The sequence below is a fragment of the Amphiura filiformis genome, chromosome 5 (assembly GCF_039555335.1).
Source record: "Amphiura filiformis chromosome 5, Afil_fr2py, whole genome shotgun sequence".
Classification (NCBI taxonomy): domain Eukaryota; kingdom Metazoa; phylum Echinodermata; class Ophiuroidea; order Amphilepidida; family Amphiuridae; genus Amphiura; species Amphiura filiformis.
Genome location: NC_092632.1, coordinates 31,642,373 through 31,654,625, shown reverse-complemented (window position 1 = coordinate 31,654,625; position 12,253 = coordinate 31,642,373).

The window sequence follows — 12,253 nt, the reverse complement described above, 5'->3', positions numbered from 1 at the left end:
TGAATCTATACCCCCAGGTAATTGTGTTGAGTGGTTTCTTGAAGAATGGTAGACCCAAGTTTGTATTTGGTAATTATCGGAGCTCTAGATGCTGGTATTCTTAAAACAAAGCACTTGTCTGGATTGAAGCTCATTTGCCAACGGCTCTCCCATGATGATAGTGTCTCCAGATCTTTTTGGAGAATATGGGCATCTTGCGACGACTTGATATTTTTGTAAATCACACAATCGTCCGCAAAGAGACGTACATTAGAGTGTAGATTATCCGGCAGATCATTGATGTAAATAAGGAACAAGAGTGGGCCCAGGACCGTTCCTTGCGGGACCCCAGACTCCACTCTTGCCCAGCCGGAAAAATCTCCTCCCACAACGACACGTTGGTTGCGATTTTTTAAAAATGCAGACAACCAATCCATTACTTTTCCATTAACACCATATTGAGAGCATTTGAGTAGTAAACGATTGTGCGGTACCATATCAAACGCTTTGGAAAAATCCATGATTATGGCGTCAGTTTGAGTTTTATTGTTAAGAGAATATGAAAAATCATGGATGGTCTGAATCAACTGTGTCTCACAGGAGTGGCCTTTTCTGAAACCGTGTTGCGATGTTGTAAGAATGCTATGCTTATCTAAGAAACTCATGATATGCGAATGTACGATGTGTTCTAATACCTTACATGGAACTGAGGTGAGAGAAACAGGCCTATAATTGCTTGCCTTGGTTCTCTCCCCCTTCTTGTGAATTGGTGATATGTTTGCATTTTTCCAGTCATTGGGCAAGACCCCTGAATCAAGGGATGCTTGATAAATAAAGGCAAGGATGGGCGAAATTTCAGGAGAAAACTCCTTCAAAACACGCGGTGAAATCCCATCAGGCCCTGTGGCCTTATTGGGATTTAAATTTGCAAGTAATTTTGTAACGCCATTCACTGAGACCACAATATTGGAAATAGAGGAAGTGTTTTTGGATTCAAACTCAGGCATCGTGGTCATGTTTTCCTTTGTGAAAACGGATTTGAATTGAGCGTTCAAAAGCTCAGCCTTGCATAATCTCTGCTGCATAAGTGAAGTTTTAAATTTTGGTCAGCTTCTTCGGCATTTTAACATTTCTTTATCAGTGCAGTAGCTTTGCATTCGGCCTATTGGCTTTTTTTTTCTATGCGCGCGTCCAATTATAGCTGTTTTGCCCGGGATTTCATTTTGCGTACTGAATTCTCAGATTTTGCGTACTGAATCATCATCTAGAAAGCGTGTCAGGCAATGTTTTTTGGAACATTATTTTGCATGTTTTTTGCTTTGCTTGCTATCTTCTGTAGATAGCATTAAGGTGCTACAGAGAAAATAGTTAATACCTCTATTTCTGTCTTTGACCTACCTTGACCTATGCCGTTCACTCCAACATGGGGTTGAGTGGTGGCATCTGTTTCACGATGGTCCTCCATTTCTGTCTGTTTATGGATTGGTGACTAGCCTCCACCACAGACTTCAGGTTTAATTTGGTGCAGTCAGCCTTGATGCAATCTAGCCATCGTTTTGGTGGTCTACCTCTCGGGGTCTGTTCCCATGGATGTGAGCATCGATAAGAAGTTTGGGGTAACGTGATGGTACCATTCTTTGGATGTGACCAAAGAAGCAGAGTCTTTTTTGAGTTACCCTATCAACAACAGATTGCTCGATACCTAGGCGCTTCTTGATTGCTGTGTTACGGATTTTGTCCAGTCTTGTGACACCCAGTATCTTCCTTAAACACATCATCTCAAAGACGAGTAGTCTGTCCTCATCGACTTTCTTCAGTGTCCAGGTCTCGGCTCCGTAGAGCAATATTGAGAGGACAAGGACTTTGTAAAGCTCTGTCTTGGTATGTGTTTGGATGTCCTTGGAGTTCCATATGTTTTGAAGTTTCTGAACGGCCCCCGTGCTTTCCCTATTCTGAGTTTTATGTCATCTGTGCAGGATCCATGTTGGCTGATTGTTCCTCCCAGGTAGGTGAACTTGTCAACCTGGACAAGTTTTTTCTCATCTATACTGATGTTGATTTGCTTTGGTACTCTGCTGATGACCTGGACTTCAGTTTTGGCTATGTTGATTTTTAATCCGAATATTGAACTGCTGTCGTGAACAAGATTGACAAGTGTATGGAGGTCTTCTTCCTTCTCCGCAATAAGTGCAATGTCATCAGCAAATCGTAGGTTGGTGATGATCTGGCCTTGGACAGTAACCCCTTTGTTGCTTTCGTGAAGGGCGTATTGCATTACTAATACTAGTTCTAGCAAGATGTTAAATAGTTGTGGCGATATTACGCAGCCTTGACGCACTCCTACCAGTGTCTTGAACCAGTCTGTTAGATCGCCATTTACTCTTACCGCACTTGTTGATTTCTGATGATTTTGCTGGAGAAGCCGAAGAAGCCGAGGGCCTTCCAAAGCCCTTCTTGCCACACAGAGTCAAAGGCTTTCTCGAAATCGATGTAGCAGCAGTAAAGGTCTTTCTTCTTCTCAAGATACTTTTCCATTATCTGTCGAAGTGTGAAGAGCTGGTCGATGGTTGATCTCCCAGGTCTGAATCCTGCTTGTGATTCAGAAAGAATTTGCTCTGTTTTATTCATGATACGCCTTTGGATGATTAGGGTTAAGACTTTACATGCGTGACTGAGAAGGCTGATCCCTCTGTAGTTGCCGCAGTCCAGCTTATCTTTTTTCTTGAAAATTGGTGTAATTATTGCCCTCCCCCAATGTTTAATGATTTTTTAATGATTATTATTTTGACTATCTACTGAAGATAGGCAATGTTTTTTTGGAACATTATTATTTTGCATGTTTTCTGCTTTGCTTGCTATCTTCTGTAGATAGCATTTAGGGCCTACAAAAAAAATAATTAATACCTCTATTTTTTTCTTTATGTTTAATGATTTTTTAATGATTATTATTTTGACTATCTACTGAAGATAGCAATGACCACGGATTTACATAAGACAAAAGGTAATTTCTTGCGTACTGAATCATCATTGTTTCTGGTTTTTTTTAACTATTATTATTACAGACTTGACATTTAATATGGAATACTTTTTCGCAAAATTTCAAGACTGGTCTGGTAGAGGTCTGCATAAACGGCACGGGCTAAATATTAATTGTGGTGTGTCGGGAGATGGTGTAAAATAATTGTTTGACAGAAAATGTGCTTTCCATTAGTTTACATTATGGCGTTCATAATGTAGTAAATTAGCCTAAAATGGCGGATTTAAGGAGACTGAATTTGAATTTTGTGGCGGTAAAATTTCTGAATTGTAGCAACATTATTCTGATATTATCAAATTTATTGAGGTTTGAAGCAATTTTATTGAACCTAAATATCAATAAGTGTTCGTCAGAACTGAAATGCACCTGTGTGACCTACCAGTTTTGATTGTGGGAGGAGCTTAAAAAATATGGCTCTATAATGTGGTATGCACTCAGAAAATTTGAATGGTCCCCTGGGGCCAAATGTTATAAACTTACTGTACACAAAGAAACAGTGTGAGTTCATTAGACAACCAGGAATCCGCACAGTTGTTTTTGTACCGTAAGTTTATAACATTTGACCCCAGGGGCTATACAAACTTTCTGAGTACGTACAGCTTTTAAGAGCCCCATTTTGAAGCTCCTCCCCTGTTCAAAAACTTGGTACATTGTAAGTGTATTTCAGCTGTGATGAATGCCAGTTGCTGACGAAGTTCAAGAAATATCACCTCAAACCCCTATAAATTTGATAATAACAGAACGACGTTGCATAAAGTCCGAAATTGTGTCCCCACAAAGCTCAAATTCAGCCTCCCTAAATCCGCCATTTTAGGCAAAGTCGCTACATTATGAGCACCATAATGTAAACATATCGAAAGCACATTTTCTATCAAACAATTATTTTACACCATCTCCCGACACACCCAATTAATATTTAGCCCGTGCGGTCTATGCAGACTCCGTTCAGACCAGTCTTGGAACTTTGCGAAAAATATTCCATATTAAATGTCAAGTCTGTATCTTTTTTTTTTTCTTTTTTTTTTTCCTTTATGTTTCTGATAATGAACCAAGTTGTCATAGCAAATAGAAGTACCAAAATTGGTGTGTGGAGACAACGCATGTTTTGTGTTCATTTTGCATTACCAAGGTAAAATAAGTAGGCTATATATTTTAGGAACTTTCTTTCTGAATTGAAAATATGGCAAATTCGCTGGTGCTCTTACCATACACACTGATCTTTTTAGAGTATAAAACACATGGTACAATGTGGGGGTGTGTGGTCATATCTATGTTCAAGCAGGGTCAAGCCAAGGGCAGGCTATCTTTATCTAGCAATGATCTTAGTTTTGATGTCTTATTCCAGATAAAAATTCCCTTTAAAAGGGAAGGCCAGCCTCAATGCAGAAGAGGTCTTGTAAATAGCTTGGGTCACCGTGAAAGGCATTTTTTAGGATCACGCTTACATCCATGCACGTTACATGACAGTTCACCAAACCATCAATGGTGAGAACATGCACACTGAAACAGCAAAAAGCATTAACTCCTATAACTCCTGTCAACTCTTTAATTCATTACTCCAAATTGTTCTGTATTTTTGTCTTTACTGCTTTTTACCCATGTTTATTATTAAAATCAAGAAATACACTGCAGTTGTTAGTTAATTCGCTATGTAAACTCAACTTACATGCACATTTTATTTTAAAATGATTTATATTATTTCGCAATGTATAGTTTACTATAAAGTAGATAGTGGCAAGCACATGATAAAGGACTGATCATTCACTACAATCTTCACTTGTAAACAGTATTTTTTGAATGTGTTGATTGTTGGTCCGAAACTCCTGCAAAGCTATGGACATGGCATCTTACCTACTCCATTCTGTAATAGTCTGCAATGTGTGTTTTCTCAGTCTTCAATCATTTTGTTGAATGTAATTTTATGAATCAAATAAAAAAGATAGAAAGTGGCCTCACTTTAGTTATGTGTCATTTTACAGTATTTATAATTTATAAAGTAAGACAATAATTTATTTATTTTCTATAAGTGCATGTCAAAATATGGGATATATTGTTCAATATTATAGCTAGCCCCTAAAAACGTTATTTTCCATCGGAGTTTTCCCGTTGAAAAGACAAAACTGATGTTAAAGATAGCAATAATATCATTAATAACATTTTAAGTCAATTTTATCCATAAAACGATACAGGATAGGATAGATAATTGCTTTGACTTCAATGTGGTCCATATAATGAAGATTTTGATTCTACAACATTATTAGATCTGTTATCAACATATCAATTATGCACTCACAGGCAACCAAACATCATGCTATGCTCAGTAGTCCACTGATATGACCTCGTTCCAGTGATCATTCCCCGCTAATTACTAATTGTTGACCATGTCATTTTTTTGATATGCTGATAGCTGAACAAGTTTATGTTTATATGTGTAGGCCTAACCTATGATAACTTTTTAAGTCATAATTAATTCAAACATAACTTTGGCAATACTCAATCGTTTTCGTTCGTTGAAACGGCAAAACATACTTTCTTTTCCTTGCAAATCGAATTAGCAGACATCAAAAAAATTTCCACCACAAGAAGTAAAAAAAAAATTCATACCAATAGAAGAAGGCTATAATCTTAGCTAATCTTTAGTGTACACAAATCCCATCTCAGAATTAGATACCAGCCCTATGGGCTGGCGAAAACTTACACATGAAAATTAATTGGCAATTGTGGGAGAGTATAATTGGCAAGATAATTGGTTGTACATTTAGGAATTTCACAGGATAATAATTAGATGTTATAGGATAGAAGAGGGTGTATGTTATGCCCTTAACTATTTGCACACATGATAAACCATTATCTTATTTTGGATCTCTGATTAACTTTTCTCTCTCTCTCTCTCTAGGTGCCATATCCTAAGACGTTGGCGATCATGTCATGCCACAATTCTCTGTTATAAGCCATCTCCAGAAGCTCTGTCGCTTTATGTTCAGCTCCCTTTTCTTTTAGCCAGTCTTTCAGATTTGATAACCACATCACTCTCTTCCTGCCTCTGCTCCTTGTTCCTTCTAAAAAAAGGACCGTCCCTTCGACAAGAACCGCAGTCAGGGTAGTCCATACAGGACCAACGCAATATTATGGTGCTAAATATTGCGTTGGTCCTGTATTGGACTACAGTCAGGGTGCAGTCAATCGACAAACCTACTTATACGTCGTAGTTGCGTATCAACTTAATTCTGCTACTGCTCTGCCCCTGTAGAAAACACACTCCACTATAATGGAAGACATAGATAAAAATTGCGTCTGACTGTCAATCAAACTCGAGCACGGTTTGTTTACAGGTGTCATGATGATATGAGTTGTTAAACGCGACGGTAAAACCGGCCGCCTTATTGTTAATTTTGCACCTTCAAACACACAAACCATCTCAAAAGTTAGGTCTTTATAGTTGGAAACTTTCTTTCGTGAAGGCACGATGTCAACAATGCCTAGAAAAGTTGCTTTTTTGCCTTAAGCACGTAATTTTTCGCAATTTTCTGCTATTCCTTTCCTCCGATCGGCAACAGATAAATCGACCTTCCTTTTACGCGCTATTAACCAATCAAGGATCGTAGGGAATTTGATTGACAGTGATGTCGGACGCACATTAGTCTCTTTATCCATCAAATCTTTTGTGTCTACGCAGTCATTTACAGCACGCTATACGCTAAATGCTCATGCTGCCAATATGCGAATATAACATTTCAGCGATCTAACAATGGTGGCCAATTTGAACTTGACCTGACTTGGTCAAAGTGTTTGTTTTTTTCAGCACCGAATTTCAGCACCGAATTCGATCGTTTCCAGTGCCTAATTAAGTGACCGAGTGAGTATTGTACATCAATAGCCATCGATTCACTAGCGTTCTGAGTGTCGCATGAATATTGATTGGCAACATTTTCCAACATGTCAGAACTCTAATCGGAAACGAATAGATGTGTGCAATCCGTTGGTTTTGTTGCTTAATCTCGGGACATGTGTATCATGTCAATGGGCGATCAAAAGAGGGTATGTGTAAGCGACTGCTGAACAATTACTCCCTTTTGTTTGGTCAAGTGGGTTGTTGGTCATACTTCAAGACAAAATACTTTACCTTAGACGCAGTGCCTCATTTCAAATATTGAGTTTTAGTTTTGGTTTTGGTTTTGGTCACGTGGTTTCCTATTGTCCTGCCTAACCACTTGAATCACAAGATATCGAACTCATTGTTTCTATACCTTTTGTTTAAAACTAAACATTTGTGACAGGTAGTTTCGGTTTTGGTTTCAGTTTCTTATAAGTGGTGTGACGAATAAAATTACAGGATTTTCGAGTTACCTGATCTAAGTATACAAAAGAAATGTTTAAATTTCGCAGTGCAATATTCACGAGCAGAGAAGTCGAACAAAGCAGTCTACATTTGAAAGCATTGATTTAGTTTGAAAGCATTGACTTGAGACTACGAATTAGCCTAAGCTGATTTCACTGTGAAAATATATAGACCGTCGAAATATTTCCACAGACATTACAATAGCCACTTGACAGATTATGACTTCATTGATATAAACACTATTATATCCCTGATTATACACAACTCTATTTATGTGCATGTCGCATGACGGAAGATCAATATCATAGAAAGCTGGTTTTAACTAACTTTTATTCAATTTATATCTTGGTGTAGATTATTCATCCAGTAGTTCAAAACATTAGTTTGTAAATTAAATCTAATATTGGAACTAATTTGCAACTCACTTTGCTACGTTGCGTCCGAAAACATCGGACTTCGTCAGGCATCTGATTGAAGATGTTGTGATTCCGCTTCCAGTTGTCACGTGCATGGGACCCGGCGTTACGAGACATTCCTCGCCGTCTGACGTCACAACATCTGACGTCATCACAACATCTTCAATCAGATGCCTGACGAAGTCCGATGTTTTCGGACGCAACGTAGCAAAGTGAGTTGCAAATTAGTTCCAGTATTAGATTTAATTTACAAACTAATGTTTTATTCAATTTATTTATTGGAGAATAGAGAGAGAGAGAGAGATAGAAGAGATCGCCAGGGAAAGAGGGTAGGGGTGTGTGTGTGTGAGGGGGGAGGGGGTAAGGGTAAGGGAGAAAGAGAAACAGAGGGGAGAGCACATTGGAAGTGGGAAGGGAAGGAGGGAGAGGGGGCTCAAGAGTGGAGTGGAATAATAGGGAAGAGTCGATATCGAGTGTGGGGAGGGGGAGGAGGAGGTTATAGGGAACATAGGTAAGAGGTATGGGTTGTGCTTTCCGGGAATAATCTAATTCATAATCAAATCATCTACATCATCATGCATCGTTTATATTTCAGACAATCATAAACAAAACACCCCCCCCACCCATCAATATAGACGAATCCAAATACACGCATTCCTACACCTGACCCGGGCACCTGACTAGCAGCCTTTAGTTGGGTAGCCGTCGGCTACAATGCACTCAAAATGTGAAATGATTTGGCCTTGGCGGAAATTATAAACTGCATTCCATCACCCGGTTTACACCTTCCGCGAAAACACAGGTAGACAAAAGAATAACACAATACAGTTCCTTCGACAAAACACACAGCATGGTCTATTCGTTGTTGAAGTGACATAATAATCGGATTAACTATACGCGGTATCTATGCATTGATGTACTTGCGAACAAAAGGACTATGTATATGAATAGATGCGACGGGATTACCTGCGGAATTATCTCCATTATATATATATAGCTATTATTCTATTAACCCTCCTCGTCCTTGCATCTTCTCTAGGTGTTAGGCGGCTTTTATTTGCACAATCGGACGCTCAAAACACCAGGTTGGTGCTAGCGGCTACCCAAAGATGTCCGACCAAATCCTGACCATGACTTGGCTACTTGGATTCGTCTATATGCACATGATTTCTACATGTAGGCCTAGGTCTCGTATATATCCCCCGGTATAGCATTCATATCTACATACTAACAAAGTATGATGTTTTGCATAACTTTTATTTTGCATAAAGAAACACCGCGCGATGTGTGTTGTAAGGGTGCATACCACCAAATTAATGTCCCTCATCATTTATTAGACATTAGGATAATCATCCCTGAAAACAGAAACATACAGTCATGCAGCGTACACTGAAGTGTGAAACATGTGTTTGAACCTTAGGTATACTACTCTCAGGTTTGACCAAGAACACTAATTTATGCAGGATACACCCCCCGGGATACACCCCCATGCAGCCTACGCCTATACGGTAGGTCTGACCAAACACGGAAAAGCTGAAGGACACTCTGCCCACTCTGTTATTTATCTTCTACCTGGCCAGCATGCAAATCCCTCAGAATTTAGACAACCGCAGGTCAAGGCCGTGTAGGCCCTATGTGTTGTTCGGTATCGGCCGCTTTAGGGGCAGAATGGATCCATACGGTCACTGTTCTAATATTCTCTACTTTCAAAGAATAATTTATATTATATGTAGCCTAATACTTTAGGATTGTGGAGACAGATACAGATATTGCTAATTCATTTGTTACATACACAGTCCGCTAAAGTTTGCCTTTTAAAATATAAGTTACCAATCATTGTGACATGCGCCCTTATTCACAAACACGAACTGCACGGGGTTTCCCAGCAAAACTTGTATTTTTTCATAGTGACCGTAAAGTATGATATTTTGCATATGCAAAACTACATATTTTGCCGAAGTATGTAGTTTTGCATATGCAAAACTACATACTTTTGGAAAGTATGTAATTTTGCATATGCAAAATATCATATTTTGCAAAGGTATGTGGTTTTGCACGCAGCACCGGGATATATCCATCCTTTGTCTCAACGATGTCTATGCGCCCAACTCGTGTGATAACATACACTTATCAAACGAATCTCGGAACTCGGGTGTAATTTTATGGTGTCATGGAAGTGTGCCACCTATATACGGCAAAAGTCGCCCGCGTTGATAGATATCGATAATGAAAATGTTAGCACAATACGGGCTATTATATACGTATGGTTATAGGCCATTATACTTTTGATTATATACCCTCTTGTGTCCTCCCAGCACAATAGTGTTATGATTGCATACCAGTTCATCTCCACATTTTAATCCCTTGATTTTTGGTTTCTGAACAATAGAGAAACCAAAACTATATAATTGAAATGAGGGACTGTACCGTAGATATAGACGCTTCGTTTGAATCAACACAGGATGATTTAAGGAACCCCCTTCATGCACTGCAAACGTGTTATCACTAGAGTTTCAACTGCCACTTTACTTTTCAAATCCCATTGCATTCTGTGCAAAAGACGCTGTTTAAGAATTGTGCGTGTGTCATTATTACTTGGTCGATTTCAGAACAAAAGTGATGTATGCATAAAGGATAATTCCCACCTTCTGTAGGTAACATAAAAATATGTGAAATCGACTAGCATTTTGAATGCGTTTTTATTGTAAATATATCAGTCCAAATTCAAATTTAACCATGCCAGTCAATGCAATGTGTGAGCAGTGGTGTCATGTTCACTCACACAGCTGTGCTAACCGCAAGTCAACACAGTGGCGTGGTGGGAAGTGCTTAAATCATCCTCTGGAATCAACATGAGTGGACTCGCCAGGCGATGATGATCTTCTCAAAAGAGATAAAATACGGGATAACACACACAAAAAACCGTTAGTTATCAGTTCATTTTATTAGTCGTCAAGTTTGTGTCTCTTTTTTACAAATAACACATGAACCATTTATAAGACTACAATATAACAGAATCCAACTCATATTATAACTCAAAAGATATACTGACGTCACTTGCATGATATAAAATTAACTTCATCTTCAATCTACTTGTATCCATACGTAAAATTAACCTACATGTACTCATACGTAAATAAATATTTGCGATTTTTTTCCTTCTGATATCAAATAATTTGCGATTTTTTTAAATTTGCGATATAATACAAATTTTATGGCAGATTATTAAAATTTGATATTTTTATATTTTTTTTTTTTTTTAGTCCTCGAAGTAAACTTTATTAATCCAATGATTAAAATGTATTTAGTTGGGAGGAAAAGCTGACCATCATTTGAAAATTTTGACATATCATTGAAGATTTTTTTCCCAAACCTGAAAAAATAGGTCTTTTGGGGAAAAATTTATATCTTCAATAAGAAAGGTCAAAGTTTTCATATGATGTACGGCTTTTCTTGCCAACTACATACACTTTAAATCTCTATACAATTTTCATCGCGAATTAAAAAAAAAATGATATCAGAAGGACATTCCTCGTTTTCAAAATACAAGTCGATATGTCTAATGTGCTCTCAGGTCCAACGAAAAATACGTGAAAACATCGCTATCCGAGCCCTTAAGTTATTTGCAAAAAATAAATTACAATATTTATAGTAAAATAAATCTATAATACAGAGCCCAATAATTAAATAAACATAATAAAATGGAGCTACATGTATATTAAAATATTCATAAATTGTGTGATTATACTGGAGTTAATTGGCCCCATGTATGATTGTTGAACTGACAGTACACACTGGAGAGTTTGCGAAATGCCGTTCAGGTTTACCTCGACATCCACGTCAACATCATCTTCTAGACGGACACGTAAACTGCATTTGACAAACTCTCCTAAATGTAAAAGATAAGAAACTCACTCTCCAAAAGAGACATAATAAGTCTATTATAATTTGAGCTGCTGAGAAAAATTATAGAAACTTAAAATGTACTGTAATTAAAGCACTTCAGGCTGTCTTTCACGTGGCATGTCTTTCACCATTGGGCATTACAATCACACAAAAAGTAGAAATTCAACAAATATTGAGGGCGTCGCTGTGGAGCAAATCACACACCCTGGCTATAAGATGGCCTTGAAGTTGGTCATTAAAATGGGACAATAAAATGAAAGTGATTCGGTCACGATTATAATACAAATTATGCGTTAGCTCAGCTAGATGTATTCAGTTTTCATTTGCCGAAAAGATGACACTTCCAAATTCAAATTTACAATGTTTTTAATTTGACGGTATATGTAGTGTGTTGACATTTTGTACGGCCGACTTGTTTGTCGACAACCAAGCTGGCTGTACAAAATGACAGTAGTAATCATCAGTGTTCTTGAACGTATTGGAGTTGAGACTTGAAACGGCGACCTATTGGAATATCTTGGAATACTGTCAAAGTCAACTTTAGGGCCACAGTCGTTGCAACTACGTAATGACGTC